Here is a 13,845-nt window from a genome sequence, read left to right on the forward strand (position 1 = left end):
GAGCAGTTCATTGCTGAAAAGTCAGGTGCAAGGAGTGTGGAGACAACCTGCATGGGTACACCGGGTCTAGAGCCTAAAAGGTTTTACAGGGTCCTTTAAAAATGATAAATTTTCCCAAGGGCAGTAGGGAGCCATAAAGACTTTTAAAAACAAGAGATATAATTAGATATTTATTTTAGAGTCATGCTTCTTAAACTTTAATGTACTCAGGCATTACTTGGGGATTTGGTTTAATGCAGATTCAGATTCAGTAGATCTGAGGCCCATGGAATTGGGATTCTGCATTTTTAACGAGCTCCCGCGTGATGCCAATGGTGCTGGTCCACGGACTACACTTTGAGTGCTAAGATTTTTAAAGTGGTCAGCCTAGTTTAGTTCGGGGAATATATTGGAAAAGACCAGACCAAGGAGGCAGGGACACTAGATGGTAAGTGATAATGAGGAAGTGGCAAATGGAACAGAAATAAATCTGCAGAGATGGAATATTATAGGATTTTTGTAGGGACAAAAAGGTAGGGATGATGCTTCCATTCCCGGCTTCGGCATCGAGTGAACGGAGGTGGCACTCACCAAGACAGGGCACTGAAGGGGCAGCCAAGCTTGAGAGAGAAGATGAATCCACCTTTGTACTTGCTGCACTTTTTGAGGCTTCTCTGAAATTCTAAGTAGAGATACTAAGTACACAGTTGAATATACAGATCTGAGTTTCAGAAGAGAGCTCTACATTAGAGACATATCTGAGGGCCTTCGGCCGGAAGGTTTTCCATTTTTCCTTCTCCATTATGCCAAGAGGCTAAAGCTGCAATTTTCTTCTTTCTGGCAGCCTTTGAAATATTGGAAGTATTTCGAAGGCTAAAATATGGGACGGGGGGCAGGGAGTTCCCAGGGTCCCTCACAAGCAAGCATGATTGGGATCTGCTGGGGAGAAGACCACTCCCTCACGGAAGCTGGCGGGAATCCCATCCTGAGTTTTCGTTTCTGTCCACTGAAATCCAAACGCAGTCTCCTTTACACAGCATTTTAGGAAAGAAAATGAGAGAAGATTATAGAAAGTGCCTGGACAATGTCCGGCAGAGAGTGGAGGGAGAGAGCTGGGTTATGTCACCCTGTACCATGCCCAGGGGAACCAGAGGGAATTTAGCAAGACGTAAACCCCAGAGAGGCAGATAAGCCCCAGGCTGGAGCAAGTGTGGGAAACAAGAAATAAAGATGGAAACAAAATATTGGCACAGACCACCTAAAGTGCTAGTAAGATATTTTTAAAAGCTCTTTCCACTTACATAGCTGAGCTGCCATGAGAATAAAAGAAATGCTCAGAGGTCAGGAACACAGAGAAACCAGATATCCAGAGAGATGACAAGTACCGAACTGCCATCTTCTCGGGGGTCATTTGTCAATCCCTAGAAGTTTAGGGACTGATTTTAATGGACCACATGAATGTGGAAGGACAAGAAATGAAACCTGGAGCCAGAATAGGGTAGGAGGCTGGATTAGAGGATCCAAAAAAACCAACATGCCAGCCTGAGCAACATAAAGAGACCCTGACTCTAAAAATAGTTTTTAAAGTTAGCCAACCTTAGTGGTGCACATCTGTAGTCCCAACTGCTAATGAGGCTGAGGCAGGAGAAGCACTTGAGCCCAGGAGGACAAGGCTGCAGTGAGCCATGATTGCACCACTGCAACTCCAGCCTGGCAGCCTGGTAGAAAAAAACGGGTCCCATCTCTTAAAAAAAAATTTTTTTTTAAGAAAAAATGTATTGTCAGTGGATATTTTTATTGACCTTCCCTACGGTGTGAGCAAACAGTAGAGATTTTGGCCTTGAATCTGGGTAGAATAAGACCCAAAACGGAGGGGAAATCTATCTAGAGAATTCTTAATCACAAGCTTTTCCTCGTGTGGATTTGGAGTTGGAATTGATACTATCCGCGGGACAGAAATCTCTCGTCAAAAATTTCACTGAAAGTGGTGCCAGAGGCCGGGCATGGTAGCTCACGCCTGTAATCCCAGTATTTTCGGGGGCTAAGGCGGGCAAATCACCCGAGGTCAGGAGTTCGAGACCAGCCTGGCCAATAAGCGAAAACCCTGTCTCTACTAAAAAATACAAAAAATTAGCCAGGCATTGTAATCCCACCTACTCGGGAGGCTGAGGCAGGAGAATCGCTTGAACCCGGGTGGAGGTTGCAGTGAGCCAAAATCTCGCCATTGCCCTCACTCCATCCTGGGTAACAAGAGCAAAACTCCGCCGAAAAAAAAAAAAAGGGAAAGAAAGTGGTGGCAGGTTGACTAGTAAATCCCAACCACAATGAGCAAAAAGGAATCACAGCTAAATGCATTTTATTCAAACTTCAAAACATCAGCTAATGTTGAGTTGATTGATGTCGAATTATATTATGTACATGTTTTAAGAAAAAAATTTGCATCAGTTAGATGAAAGGCAGATTATCTATAGTGGAGAACAATCTTTAAACTGATAGCTGACTTTTTTTTGAGATGGAGTCTCACTCTGTCACCCAGGTTGGAGTGCAGTGGTGCAATCTCAGCTCACTGCAACCTCCGCCTCTGGGTTCAAGTGATTCTCCTGCCTCAGCCTCCAGAGTAGCTGGGATTACAGGTGTGTGCCACCACACCCAGCTAATTTTTGTATTTTTAGTAGAGACAGGGTTTCGCCATGTTGGCCAGGCTGGTTTCAAACTCCTGACCTCAGGTGATCTGCCTGTCTTGGCCTCCCAAAGTGCTTGGATTACAGGCGTGAGCCACCACACCCAGCCTGATAGCCGACTTCTTATGTAACAATGAAAGTTGAAAATGATGACACTTCATGGAATGCACCAAGTTCGGGTCAATCCAGGCCCATCCATGTGGGTTGCACATTCACAGACCTGGGCCCTGTCCCTTCATGTGACATAAATTGTTATGAAGAAATCTAAATTTTGTCTGTAAGTAACCTTTAGGCAGAATGGTACTAACAATAGCATCTGTTAAGTAATGATGACTTGTCAGGCATTTAAAACATATTTTCATTAGTCTCCAAGACTATCTTGAAAAATGGGTATTATCATATCTACAATTTTAGGGCTGCACAAATCAAGCCTCAAAAATGTCGAAAAACTTGTCTAGGTCTCACCAGTGAATCAGGATTCCCACTCAATTCCAACGGACACACAGTTTCTCTTAGCATCCTTCATCCTCATATCTCCTCCCTCTGAGCCTAAGGAACTGGGTAATATTGAAACAGGGAAGCAATACCAAATGATAACCCAAATCCACAGATAACTCAAATCTACCAGAGACAGCAAACATAGAAGTCAACATAAAAGATGCTATAAATATATTTTTCTCCTGTTTTCCATTAACTTCTGTAGAAGACATAAAAAGTAACGATTATAACATCATATTGTTGGGATTAAAACATATGTAGACTATACACACATATACACAATAATAACAAAAAGGAAGGGGCAGGAAATGGAGCTATATTTGAGAAATTTCTATATTATATTAAAATAATACTAATGTCATGTAGATTGTGATAAATTAAGATGCATATTGTACTCCCTAAAGCAGTGATTCTCCACTGGGAATGATTTTTCTTCCAAGAGGGCATTTCACAATGTCTGGAGACATTTTTGGTTGTCACAACCTAGGGGCACTACTGGCATCTATAGGAATAGGCCAGAAGTGCTACTCAGCACCCTACAATGCATAGAACAGCTTCCAACAACAAAGACAGATCTGGCCAAATATGTCAGTAGTGCAAAGGTAATAGTGCAAAGACAGAAGAATCCTCCACTAGAGTGATCATTGAAAAAAAAAAACAAAAACTTGTCCAGGCACAGCAGTTTCATGCCGGCAATTCTAGCACTTTAGGAGACCAAGGCAGGAGGCACCTGGGCCCAGGAGTTTGAGACCAGCCTGCACAACAGTGGCAAAACTCCCTTTCTACAAAAAATACAAAAACTAGCAAGGCGTGATGGTACACACCTGCAGTCCCAGCTACTCAGGAGGCTGAGGTGCAGGTGGGAGGATTGCTTGAACCTGGGAGGTTGAGATGGTGCCACTGCGCTTCAGCCTGGGCAACAGAGGGAGACCTTGTCAGGAAAAAAAAAAAAAAAAAAAAACTTAAAAAACTATAGTAAAGTAAAATTAAAGGCATTAAAACAATTATTCAAAATTGCATCTTTAATAGGAAATAAGGCAACAAAAGAGAACATTAGAACAAAAAGACACCAGCAATATAGAAAACAAATAGCAAAAATGGCAGCTGCAAATCCAACCCTATCAATAGTAACATTACATATGAATTCATGAGATACTCTAATGAAAAGGCAGAAATTGTCAGACTGCACTTAACATTTTTTTATTAATGTGCAGATCGTGCAGGATTGTTACATAGGTGTACACGTGCCATGGTGGGTTGCTGCGTGCATCGCCCTGTCATCTACATCAGGTATGTCTGCTAATGTTATCCCTCCCCAATCCCCCCACCCCCTGCTATCCCTCCCCTAGCTCCCCCACCCTCCAACAGGCCCTGGTGTGTGATGTTCCCCTCGCTGTGTCCATGTGTTCTCATTGCTCAACACCCATTTATGAGTGAGAACATGCGGTGTTTGGTTTTCTGTTCCTGTGTCAGTTTGCTGAGAATGATGGTTTCCAGCTTCAACCATGTCCCTGCAAAGGACATTAACTCATCCTTTTTTATGACTGCATAGTGTTCCATGGTGTATGTGCCATATTTTCTTTATCCAGTCTATCATTGATGGGCATTTGGGTTGGTTCCAAGTCTTTGCTATTGTAAACAGTGCCACAGTGAACATATGTGTGCATATGTCTTTATAACAGAACAATTTATAATCCTTTGGATATATACCCAGTAATGGGATTGCTGTGTCAAATGGTAGTTCTATTTCTAGATCCTTGAGGAATCGCCACACTGTCTTACCCAATGGTTGAATAATTTACACTCCCACCAACAGTGTAAAAGTGTTCCTGTTTCTCCACATCCTCTCCAGCATCTGTTGTCTCCAGATTTTTTAATGATCGCCATTCTAACTGGCATGAGATGGTATCTCAGTGTGGTTTTGATTTGCATTTCTCTAATGACCAGTGATAATGAGCTTTTTTCATATGTTTGTTGGCTGCATAAATGTTATCTTTTGAAAAGTGTCTGTTCATATCCTTCACTGACTTTTTGATGGTTTTTTTTCTTGTAAATTTGTTTAAGTTCTTTATATATTCTGGATATTAGCCCTTTGTCAGATGGGTAGATTGCAAAAATTTTTGCCCATTCTGTTGGTTGCTGGTTCACTCTAATGATAGTTTCTTTTGCTGTGCAGAAGCTCTGGAGTTTACATAGGCAATGCCATTCAGGACATAGGCATAGGCAAGGCCTTCATGACTAAAACACCAAAAGCAATGGCAATAAAAGCCAAAATAGACAAAGGGGATATAATTAAACTTAAGGGCTGCATTTAAAATTTTTAACAATATGCAGTGTACAAAAGACATACTTCAGATTCAAAGAGACAAATAAATTTAAAAGCTTAAAAAATGGAAAAAGATATACCATGCAAACAATTCTAAGAGAGCTGTAGTGGCTCTACTAATATTAGACAAAATATATCTTAGGATCAAAAATATTATCAGAGCAAAAAAAAGGCATTATATGAAAAGCTCAATTAATCAAGAAGACATAGCAATTTTATACATACCTAACAGCAAAGCCCAAAACACATTAAGCAAAAATTGACAGAATTAAAGAGAGAAGCAGACAACTCAACAGTAGTAGTTGATAGATTCAATATTTACTCTCAATAATGAAGAAACAGCTAGATAGAAAAATCAGCAAGAATATAGAGATTCAAACACCACCATTAAACAATTTGATTTAGGATATCTATAGAACACTACATGTAACAACAGCTGAGTACACATCGTTTTCAAGTGCACAGGGAACATTCTCTAAGGTAGACTACATACCGGGGCATAAAACAAATCATAATAAGTTTTAAAAGGTTGAAAACATGCTAAGTATGCTCTCTGACCACCATGGAGTTACATAAGAAATCAGTAATAGGAAAACTGAAATCCACAAATATTTAAAAATTAAACAACACACTTCTAAACAACCAATGAGCCAAAGAAAAAATTGCAGGGGAAGTAAGAAAATATTTTGAACTGAATGAAAGTGAAAGCATACCATATTAAAATTGGGGGGATAAAGACAAAGCAAGGCTTAGAGGGAAATGTACAGCTTTATATGTATATGTTAGAGAAAAGGAAAGGTCTCAAGTCAATAACCAAAGCAGCTGCTATCTTAAGAAACTAGAAAGAGAAGGCAAAACAAGCAGAAGAAAGGAAATGAAAACAATTAGAGCAAAACGTCAATGAAATAGAAGACAGAAAAGCAATAGAGAAAAACTGATTTTTAAAAAGTTGGTTCTCTGAGAAGATCAACAAAATTAGCGAAATTTAGTTAAACTGGCCAAAAACAAAGAGAAGACTCAAATTACAGAAATCAGGAATGAAAGGGGGACTATCACTACCATCCTTACAGAAAGACTATAAAGAAATACTATAAACAACTTTATGACAGCAAATCAGATAACTTAGATGAAATTAAGAAATTTCCACAAAAACATGTTAGAAAATCTGACTAAGCCTATAAGGAATAAATTGGATTCATAGTACAGATCTTCCCACAATAAAAAGCCCAGGCCTAGGTGGCTTCACTGGTAAATTTTACATAACATTTATAGGATATATAATACCGATTCATTATATAATTCTTCCAGAAAATAGAATATGGGAAGAGGGGATAGTCCCAACTCATTCCATTAGGTCAGTTTTATCCTGATCTCAAAGCCAAAGATATAACAGGAAAAGAAAACTATACCAACATCTCTCACAAATAGAGACACAAAAGCCCTCAACAAAATACTAGCAAACAGAATCTCGTAACATATAAAGACAATTATATACCACAACCAAGTGAGATTCATCTTAGGAATGCAAGGTTAATTTAACATGTGAAAAATCAATTAATGTAGTATGCTATATTAATAGAATAAAGGACAAAAGTCACATGACCATCTCAGTCAATGCAGAAAAGGCCTTTGACCAAATCTAATACCCATTCTGATTAAAACACTCATATATACATTCAGACTAGGAATGAAGGAAAATGTCCACACCGTGCAAAAGATCATCTGTGAAAAACTTACAGCTGAACTCATACTAAGTAATGAAAGACGGAATGCTTTCCCCACTAAAATGAGGAACAAGGCAAGGACATCCACTCTCGTCACCTCCATTCAACATTGTCATGGAAGTTCCAGTCTATACAATTAGGCAACAAAAACAGATAAAAGCCTTCGAGACTGGAAAGGAAGAAGTAAAGGTGTCTTCCTTCACAGACAGCAAAATCCTGTGTGTAGAAATTCCTCAGGAATCCACTAAAAACTACTAGAGCTAATAGAAACTTTATTTTGTTTACATATTTCTTCTGCTGCTGCTAATCTATTATGTTTAAGTTTCCAGAGACCCATAGAAAAGTCAGGTCTATCATTTAATTTTTTTATATTTAAGTTAATCTATAAGGCTGTGACTTAATATTAGCCCTTAATTCAATTTTTTTTCTTTTTTTTTTTTGCCCTTAATTCAATTGTTAATTATTGCTATTTTTCTAGGATGAATCAGTCATCCTATTCAGAAGTTACTTCCTGAGTAATTCCAGAAAATATACTGCCTTAAGGCTGCAATCAACCATGTTCATGCCATTGCATTCCAGTCTGGGTGACAGAGCGAGACTCGTCTGAAAAAATATCTAAATAAATAAGAGTCTGGAACCTTCCTCCCTTTTCTCTCTGTCTTTTCCTCTCTCAGCACGTGACATGCTGGCTCCTCCTTGGCCTTCCGTGACGACTGGAAGCTTCCTGAGGTCCTCTCCAGAAGCAGATCAGAATCTGCCATGCTCCTCATACAGCTTGCGGAGCTATGAGCAAAATAAACCTCGTTCTTTATAAATTACCCAGCCTCAGATATTGCTTTAGAGCAATGGCAAACTGAATTGAGATAACTCCGATATAGAAAAGGTGAGAAATCTATCTGGCCTATAATAATTCATTTATTCAATAAATATTTGAGCAAATGCTATGTGCCAGGAACTGTACTCAATGCTAGCAATACAAAGATGGGAAGAAACAGACATCATGGAGGAAAAGACACATAAAAGGCACACCTCACAATGTCATAAGTGCAGCAATCAAAAGAGGTACAGGGAGAAGTGTTCTATGGGAGGTCAAGGAAGGCTTCTTGGAGGAGGTGACTCTTCAACTGAGTTTACAGAGAAAAATGATTTCCAGAAAGATGAGAGTGGCAAGACAGAGGCATGAGCAGAAGCACAAAGGCATACAAAAGTATATCCGTGAGGAAATATGTGATTCCATATTGCTAGGGTAGAAGGTAGTGAGGTGGGAGGTAGTGGTAAAGCAGGTGGACAGGTGCTCAGAAGCCAGCAAGGATGGGCTTAGGCTGCTGATCTACATCCTATCAGCAAGCTGGGAAGGGAACTTACGGTTTTCATGTTATTTCAATGATCTACACTAAAATCTGGGATAAAGCTATAAATTACGGAGAAAAAAATATTGAGCAGAACAAGAAAAACATTTCTCTAGATGTACATTTCACTAGAGCTACAAAGCCAAGAAATTGTTTTACAGAATTTTTATCATCACCAGTAGCAGGCAGAGTTGTTAGAGATATAATAAATAGCATTCTCAGGAAAACTTTAAAACACTCCTAATTGAACAATTCAAAAAAATGTATTTTACTATTTTACTTTTTCTTCTTCCTTCAAATTTAATTTATAGGAACAACATAGTTTCTTTGTGGCTATATATCATGGTATTATATCTTAAAAACTCAATTGTCCCTAAGTTAATTTAAAAGTGAATGCAATAACAATAAAAATATTACAAGCTTTTTTAAAATAATGAAGCTAAATAAGTTGATACTAAAGTTTATATGGCAAAAGAATCATACAATGGCTATGAAAACCCAAAAGACAAAAGCTGAGGGTGGACTAGCCCCACCAGAGAGTGAAACATACTATGAAGCTTCTATAATTAAAACGAATATGCAGCCAGGCTCAGTGGCTCACACCTGTAATCCCAACACTTTGGGAGACTGAGGCAAGTGGATTGCTTGAGCCCAGGAATTCAAGAGCAGCCTGGGGAACATGGTGAAACCCCATCTCTACAAAAATACAAAATTAGCTGGGTGTGGTGGCATGTGCCTATAGTCCCAGCTACTCGGGAGGCTGAAGTTGGAGGATCACTTGAGTCCAGCATGTGGAGGCACCAGTGAGCAGAGATCACGCCACTGCACTCTAGCCTGAGCAACAGAGTGAGACCTTTTCTCAAAAAAATAAAAATAAAAAATAAAGTATATATCCAAATCAAAGTTTGAGGGGGAGTGTGGTAATGTCTGCAACTTACTTTGAAATGCATTAAACAGTAAGATGAACTGATGGATGAACAGAGATAAGAGATGGATAAATACGTGACAAAGCATATGTAACAAAGTGTTCATTGTAGAACACAGACAGACATGTGGGTTTCCCTGTAAAATTCTTTCAACTTTGTATATATCTTAAATATGTTTGTTATAGTAAAATGTTTTTTCAAAAAGGATGCCAAAAAGAAATAAAAGCAATGTGAAACCAGCATAAGAATAAATCACAGGAAAATGTAGTGAATGAACTGTAAAAACAGTCCAAAGCATATATGGAAATTTAATATTTGATTCAGGTGGTATCTCAAATCACAAAGAAAAATGAACATTTTGATAAATGACTTAAGGACAACTTGAAAACCATTTGGAAAAAGATTGATTTAGAGCCATACCTCACACCATAAACAAGGAAAATTTTCAAAAGGATCAGAAACCTAAAATTAAACCAAATATTAGATGAAAACATGGGTGAATTTCTCTACAAACTCCAGGTAGGGAAAAGCTTCCTAACTATGACTTAAAATCCAGATGCAATAAAGGAAAAGATCTATAAATTTTACTCTACTGAAATATAGTTCTACATGACAAAAAAAATCATAACCAAAGCCAAAAAAGAACATGTTCGTAACGTATCACAGATAAAGGACTAATATCGTAATATACTTTTAACTCTTAAAAATTGAGAGGGACAAATGCCAAAAACCCAGAGAAAAATAAGCAAAAGACATTAACAGAAAACTTAAACAAAAATATATTAAACTTCATCCATAATTTTTTAATGCAAACTATATCAAGATACCATTTCTCACATATTGTCAAGGCTGGAGGCAAATACAACGTTCTTATTTATTGCTAGTGGGAATGCAAACGTTTTCAGCTCTTGTTAGAGGAGAATTTGGCATATTTAACAAAATTCCATGTGCATTTGCCTTTTGACCAAGCAATCTGATTTCTGGGCATTTAACTTAAAGATATACCTCCGAACTATATGAAAATACATATATACAGAGTTATTCATTGCTTCTTTGTGTGTAACTGCAATACATTGGAAGCGTTCTAAATGCCTATAGGAAAGAACATGGTTGAATAAATTATGGAGTATCTATAACTGTTTAAGAAAAAAAAGTGAGGAAGATCTATACGAACTGATACGGGATGATTTCCAAGATCACTTGGAAGAAACTGTGATTTTTTTTTTTTTTTTTTTTTTTTGAGACAGAGTCTTACCCTGTCACCCAAGGTAGAGTGCAGTGACACAATCTTGTTCACCGCCAACCTCCACCTCCTGGGTTCAAGAGATTCTCCTGATCCAGCCTCCCAAATAGCTGGAATTACAGGCGTACACCACCACATCCAGCTAATTTTTGTATTTTTAGTAGAGACGAGGTTTTGCCACGTTGGCCAGGCTGGTCTCAAACTCCTGACCTCAAGTGATCCACCGGCCTTGGTCTCCCAAAGTGCTGGGATTGCAGGCGTGAGCCACCGTGCCTGTCCAGAACTGTGATCTTAGCTGAAGGACAACCAGCTAATGATGACCCCACAGGATGGGATCTTGGGGGAATGAACAACCTGGTATCACTCTCCTTCCGTCTTCTAGTCTTATGCATGTGCTTCCCATTGGCACAACCCAAACAGAAGCCAGAAAGTAAGAGCAGACCATAAAGGTCAGCCTCCCAGATTAGAGAAGGGTGGAAAGTGGGTCTGGAGGGTTAAACAGAGGGTAACCAGCACACAGGGTAACTTCTCCTCTTGCTAGACATTTAGGTTTGCATCCGATTCTTAACTATTACAAATAGTGAACATCCTTACCCAGCAAATGTTTGACTGGGGAAGGGGCCCTGATTTGTAGTGTTTTCCACAGTATTCAGTAAATACACCCATCAGGGCTGATTTCAAGCTACCATTGCGAATTCACTAGATGAGGAGCTGGGAAAAGGTGTGCTCAGTTGGTTCTCACCGTCTATCAAGCCATTTCCCACAGACAGTTGTGTGTCCTCGAATCTTGTCCCTATGTTGGATTATATTCTTAGAATAAATTCTTAGATTTAGAATGACTGGAACAATAGATCCAAATCCTTTGTGGGATCCTGTATTAGTCAGACCTTGTAGGACGCTGTATTATTTTGCCACAACAGAATGCCATAGACTGAGTGACTTAAGCAACGGAAATTTATTTCCTCATGGTTCTGGAGGCTGGAAGTCCACAATTAGGGTGCTAGCACCGTTGGGTCCTGGTGAGGGCCTACTCCCTGGCTTACAGGCAGTGCTTGTCACTATGTCCTCACATGGCAGACAGAGAGATCTCACTCAGAAACGCTCATCCTCTTATAAGACCACAGTCCTATTGAATTAGGGATCCACCCTATGACTTCATTTAACCTTTTTTTTTTTTTTTGAGACAGAGTCTTGCTCTGTGGCCCAGGCTGGAGTGTAGTGGCACAGTCCCAGCTCACTGCAACTTCTGCGTCCTGTATTGAAATAACTCTCCCACGTTGCTGGAATTACAGGCATCTGCCACCACGCCTGGCTAATTTTTTTGTTATTTTTAGTAGAGCCAGGGTTTCAACGCCTTGGCTAATTTCACATAGTTTACCAGCCTAGAAGAAGCAGAAGGAGAGGCTACATCCAGCCTCCTGAGCTGAGCAGACAAGCCCCCTTCCCACATTGAAGGGGGCAACTCACCTGTGTCAGAGAGTCTGTGGTCTTTCAGGAGAGCATAGGAGAATACCGGCTTCCATTTGAACTGGGCCTGAGTTTGAATCCTGATTTGTATCAACTTTCTAGCATGTGACTTTGAGCATATATATTATACTATTAAATAATAATATTATCTTCCATTTATCAAGGACTTACTAGGTATCAAGAAGTCTGTTAAACACTTTTATATACATTATCTATTTCTCCTCATATCTGTTATAAATGTAGGTGTAATTTTCCCTAGTTAATAAACCAGGAAGCCAAAGCACTAAAAATCATGTAATTTGCCTCAAGTGAAACTCAGAGCTGCCTGACTCCAAATTCCTGACTCCAGCATCCACATTCTACTGGCTCCAAACTCTCTTGCCTTAGTCAGCATTCCTCAGGGAAATAGAACCAATAGGATACGCATATGGATAGATAGAAAGAGATTCATTACGAGGGACTGACACACATCGTCGTGGAGACTGAGAAGTTCCGTAAGCTGCTTCTGCAAACTAGAGGCCCAAGAAACCTGATGAGGTAGTTTCAGCCCCAGCCCAGAGGCCTGAGAACCAGGACAACTGATAGAGCAAAAGCCCCAGTCTGAGCCTGAAGGCCCGAGAACCAGGAGAGCTGATTTCCAAGGGCAAGCAGAGATGGAGGTCTCAGTCGAGAGAGCAACTTAGTCCTTCCTCCACTATTTTGTTCCATCCAGACCCTCAACAGACTGGATGATGCCCACCCACACTGCTGAGGGTGATCTTCTGTACTCAGTCCGCTGATTCAAAATGCTAATCCCTTCCAGAAACACGCTCACGGGCACACCCAGAAATCATGTTTTACCAGTCATTTGAGCGTCGCTGGGCATGGTGGCACGTGCCTGTAATCCCAGCTACTCAGGAGGCTGAGGCAGGAGAATTGCCTGAACCCAGAAGCCGGAGGTTGCAAGGTGAGCCAAGATCGCGCCATTGCACTCCAGCCTGGGTCACAAGAGCGAAACTCCGTCTCAAAAAAAAAAAAAAAGAAGTTAATTATGTTGGGCCCTGTCAGACCCAGGCAAGTGCTAAGAGAAGGTGGTTGCAGGGACCCCCAACAAGAGCAAGGATGTGTTGATGTGTGTGCCCTGCCTGTCCTTTTCCCACAACATTTGGGGCAAGGGACTCAGGACTGCTGGGTGCACTCACCTGAAACGGAGATCAGGGCTGGGACCATCCCGGCTTAATGAGTCCCAGCTTTTAAATAATCAGCTGCTTCCAGTCTGACTCCGTGATCATCACACGAATTTCTAAAAGCTTTTCAGTTCTCCATGGAGGACAGAATTTGCTGACCATTAATTTTCTCTAAAGGGCAACTGAATTAATAGACATTTTTAAAAATCCAAGATGTGAGGGAAGTTCACTAGCCAAGAACCTGGATTCAGTGCTTCCCGGACAGCTGTGTGACTTTAAGGCATTGTTTATTTCCCCTCTCTCCACTGCAGACTTCCACTTCCCAAGATTTCTGACTTCCCTTTGTCTTTTTTCTGAGTCCTAAAACTGTGGCACTTAAATCCTCTGCTTCACCACTTTTCCCGTATGATATAACCAACACTGGCTCCTGGGCAGTAAGAGCGGGTGTCTATTAAGACTTGAAGACACTCACAAGGAAGAAGCCAT

The 13,845-nt window shown here is 40.1% G+C and overlaps 1 protein-coding gene across 7 annotated transcripts in view; it reads right to left on the bottom strand.

The window, feature by feature from the left end:
* PDE1C (phosphodiesterase 1C) overlaps window positions 1-13,845 on the bottom strand; it is a 689,353-nt gene that overhangs the window by 659,316 nt on the left and 16,192 nt on the right. The window lies entirely within an intron of this gene.

Source organism: Callithrix jacchus, chromosome 11 (assembly GCF_049354715.1).
Source record: "Callithrix jacchus isolate 240 chromosome 11, calJac240_pri, whole genome shotgun sequence".
In the NCBI taxonomy this organism is placed as follows: Eukaryota; Metazoa; Chordata; class Mammalia; order Primates; family Cebidae; genus Callithrix; species Callithrix jacchus.